The sequence below is a fragment of the Terrapene carolina genome, unplaced genomic scaffold (assembly GCF_002925995.2).
Source record: "Terrapene carolina triunguis isolate 2854851 unplaced genomic scaffold, T_m_triunguis-2.0 Scaffold189, whole genome shotgun sequence".
Taxonomy (NCBI): domain Eukaryota; kingdom Metazoa; phylum Chordata; order Testudines; family Emydidae; genus Terrapene; species Terrapene triunguis.
In genome coordinates this window covers 1,286,668-1,291,338 of record NW_020664540.1, presented here as the reverse complement: position 1 = coordinate 1,291,338, position 4,671 = coordinate 1,286,668, and positions in this window count along the sequence as shown.

Here is a 4,671-nt window from a genome sequence, read left to right as displayed (position 1 = left end):
TGTTTGAAAACCTAGTAGATCCAGAGGTGATGCATGGGGCAGTCACATGCCCCCCTAGAACCTTTACATTGTGCCCCCCCACTATCAACAGCTACACATCGCCTCTGGCACCATCAAACAGTGCTGCAGCTGAGGGCCTGGGGGGCTGTCTCAGTAGAGCATAGGTACAGACTAATAGTTGAGAATCCAGTTGTGTTTAAAGAGCAATTTGCCTTTGACAAGTTTTAAAGTGATTGTGGCTCTTTGGGCCCAACCAGCTTGTGTGTAAGCAGTGCAATTACTCTAAAGTCAATGGAATTGTGCCTGCTTATCCCAGGGCTGAAGTTGGCTCCATGGATCTTGCTGTGCAGAACAGAAGAATGAATTCATCTGACAGTAACCAAAGGAATCATGGCACTTGAAACCATGCACTTCATGGAAAAGAGCTTCATGCACAATGCTGCAAAGGCTGAAAATTCAAGCGGTTCCAGGCATGAGATCCAGGGGAGCTATTGAAATCCTAGGTTTCTGGAACTAGTGTTCAGAATGACATCGCTCTGCGTGGGGTTTCTCAGTGGGGGCAGAGGCAAGTGAAGGGTTGGGCCATTGGCTACATCAGCGATAGAAGGATCATGGATTAAGCAGCACAAATAGCAGCCCTGAATGCCTCCCCTTTTCCCTACAGTGCTCTCTGCACCTCACCCCACAGTGCACAACCATTCTGCTCACCTCACAGTCATCAAAGGTCAAAGAAATATCACCCTCATCAGCTTGGTGTTTCTTAACATCTTCCTGCTAGGTTAAATGAGTCACAAAGTGAGAACTTTTCCTCCTTCGGGAGGTCGTGGAGTGGAGTAACTCTAGATTGACTATAAATTCAGCACATTCTTTCTGAAATATCCATTCCTTTTCATACAACTCTGTTAATACATTACATGTGTCGGTCCTCTGGAGTGACTTTATGTCGGAACATGTGAGTAGCTACTACTAACCAGGTGTTCAGTGAGAACATACACAATCTGGAGATAGTCTTGAGATGCCAACAGGTAATTCATTCATGGTCTCTCTCTGGTGGTATAAAATTCTTAGGACCCATTCAGTTATAGGGAGTCTCATAAGGAAAGCCTGTGTATTGCATTCTTGCAGAGCAATCAATGTGTTCTAAAAAGAGCGGATTGCTGGGATATTCATGTGTGAAAGTTCCACATTCTTTGTGGCAAAGGCACTTATCCACTGACATTTTTGGCCGTCCAAATCCCCAATGAACCCCTGAAGTATAATCCCATAATTACACATTATCCACTGAATGCCCAACAAATGGCATAATGTTATGCTTATAGCACAGCCTCCTCATATTGAAAGGCAAATAGATTCCAAGATGTGAGATCCCCTTAATGCACCCAATGAGCCATGCAGAATGTCATGTTCAGTTGCTCGAGATATCAGTTTTTTAAATCCGATTACATGGGTTACAATAGAACAAGAGCAAACTGAATGCACTATTTGAGCTAAGCCTGAGACTGAGCGCTAAAATCCCAAATTTAAATCCTTTTCCTGCCACTGATGCACTGTGTGGCCTTGGACAAGTCACTTAACCACCATGTCTGAGTTTCATCCTTTATGAAACGGAGTCAGTTCTGTTGATCTTCCTCATGGGTGATGGGAGGGTTGGTTAGTTGTGTTTGTATGGTGCCCTGAAGATTCCAGCTGCTGTATAAAGGATAGGTAGGTGTTAGCAGCAGCAGGTTCAACATATCGTTGTCACATCAGATTCACTAACTCATTTTCATACGGCCATAGGACTCGTGTAGTCAACAATCTCATCTGATTCACTCATCCTGCAATTCGATCCATGCAGATGGAAAATGATTTAAAATCGCTGCTGTTCAAGTTTGCAGCTGACACAATGATTGGTGGGGTAGTACATAATGAAGACAGGTTACTGTTAGAACAATTTGAATCTCCTGATATTACGGAGTGATATCTCCTTTTACAGGTGAGCCAGGTGCTGCAGTGAGAACCACCTTCATATTATCAAGGAGCATCCCTGCTCCAATCAAGGGCTGCTCTATTTAAAACAGGAAGCTGAGGTGATGGGGCATAGAGACCAGGAGCAGCACAGCTGGTGATCTCTGGCCCAGCTCCCTGCGGGTTGGGTTTATGCAGAGACTTTTGTTTTGAAATTTAAGTTTTGAGTAATCTAAACCTAGACTCTGAGATAAGAACCTTTAAATTGTTGTTCAAGTTCTCCTTTAAGGGGAGACATGTTAATTAGAGTGTTTGGTTTCTCCAGGCTGGAAGCTGAGTTGTGGTAAGAGGTGCCCAGGGAACCTGGGCTGCTGGGGGATCCCTGGACCCTCGACCTGCCCTGGGCGGTGCGTGCTGGGGGACAGGGACATGGGCTGGGGGCTGCTCTTGGGCACCCTAGGCCTCTGCCCACGGCAGGCGGACGGTCTGTGGTGTCTTGCAGTCGCCAGGGCTCCCTGGGTGGCTCTTATCACAGCCTAGGGTGACCATACATCCTGTTTTGGCAAAACAGTCCCTTTTTTAACTTTTTTGGCAAAACTGGGCATTTGTCCTGTTTGCTCTTGCCAACTGATCATCAATTGGCAAGAGCAAACAGGACAAATGCCCAGTTTTGCCAAAAAAGGGCTCGGGGAGGAGTTGAGCGGTGGGACTCAGGGGGTTGAGTGGTGGGGCTCAGATGAGGCCTGCATGGGCGAATAGGGGAGCTTGGTGTGACATTATCTGATTAGAATATCACCATGCAAATCATTGTTGCTACCACTGTTATATAATTACAACTAATTTTATACAAAGTGTGTTAAGTAAGGTGTCAATAGAAAGGGTTAAGTGGCTTGCAGGCTAAATGACCCAGAGTCAACCTTTAGAGACATGTTAGAAAAGTATGTGAATGGTAATTAGGGGCATTCCATGACAGATAGACTAGAACTTTGAAATGCAAACCTGTAGTGTTAGAGAATTGGAAGTGATACTAATTGTATGTGTTTACTTGTATCTTGTTAGATGTTAGCCATGTAAACAGACAGTTCCTGTCTGTCACTATAGCTATTAATGCAGAGATATCAAAAGGACATCTTAACATTTAAATGAACTGTAAACATAGTGGTATCACTGTATTCTTTCTTTGAAATGTGTAGCAAGTCACCTACGAATGGTGGAAAACAGGCAACTGCCTTGTGTTAATCCCTGTAGCTAACTACCGGTGCTACTTAGGAAATAGGTCTATTTCAAAGTCGCCTTGATTACCTATTGTTTGTTTAAGGACTCTGAGCTGTCAAAAGAAGACCTGGAACTGTATAAAAACCCTTCGGTCCTGATCCTTTTTATCTTAGATCTGCTTGATGCTTCATGCAGGGGAAGCTTAAGTCATAACACTGAGATCTTCAGTCCTATCTGGATCACCCTAAATATGGACATTGGATTATAAACTATGGACTAATTCTGCAACTACAAAGCTCACCATCTCTACTATGAATCTGATCTCATGTCTGTATGCATATTGATCTTTTAACCAATACACTCTCTCCTTTTTTAATAAATTTTAGTTTAGTTAATAAGAATTGGCTGTAAGCATGTATTTGGGTAAAATCTGGAATATTCATTAACCTGGGGGGTAATGTGTCCGGTCCTTTGGGATTGGTAGAACTTTCTTATATGATGAATAAGATTTTCAATAATCCTCATCATATTTGACTTGGGTGTTTGGGTGGAGGCCTAAGGCTGAGATGCTTTAAGGCAGTGGTCACCAACTGGTCCATCGTGATCGACTGCTTGATCCTAGAGGATCTCCCAGTCGATCGTGATCTCCAGTGGCTCAACGGGGCTGTTGCTAAGACAGGCTCCCTGCCTGCGCCGGCCCCACGCCACACCTGGAAGCGGCCAGCGTGGCCCCGGGGGTGGGCGGGTAGGGGTCTCCCTCTGCACACTGCTCCTGCCTGCAAGCACCACCCCTGCATCTCCCATTGGCCAGAGCTCCCCATTCCCGGCCAATGGGAGCTGCGTGGGCAATGCTTGCAGAGAGAGGCGGTGTGCGGAGCCATGTGCAGCCCGTGCGCCCCCCCCCCAGGGGCCGCAGGGGTGCATTGGCCCCTTCAGGGAGAGGTGTGGGCCCACGGTAGGCAGGGATCCTGCCTTAGCGGCAGCCATGCTGCACCAACGACCGGGAGCCACCATTGGTAAGTGCTGCCTGGTGGGAGGCCGCAGCCCAACCCACAGCCCTGAGCCCCCTCCCGGAGCCAGCACCCCATGCCCCCTCCTGCACCCAAACTCCCTACCCCAGCCCAGTGAAAGTGAGTGAGGGTGGGGGAGAATGAGTGATGGAGGGGGGGGGGATGGAGTGAGTGGGGCAGGGCTTTGGGAAAGGGGAGGAGCCTCAGAGAAGGGGCAGGGTAGATCCTGGGTTGCCCTTAAATGCAAAAAGTGTTCTTGGGTGTAAAAAGGTTGGAGACCATTGCTTTAAGGGAACAGTGTTGTTGGCTTCTGGGTAACCAGTAAGGTATTATAGAAGCTGTTTTGTGCTGATTTGGTAAATCTAAGTATTGGGCTATCCACCAACTTTGGGGATTGTCTACCCCATTCTTTGGAGTTCACCCTAATTGAGTAACTACAGCGTGGCTCCCCTGGGACTCCTGGTCACACTTGGGCAAGTGGCTTGGGCCAGCTCCGGTT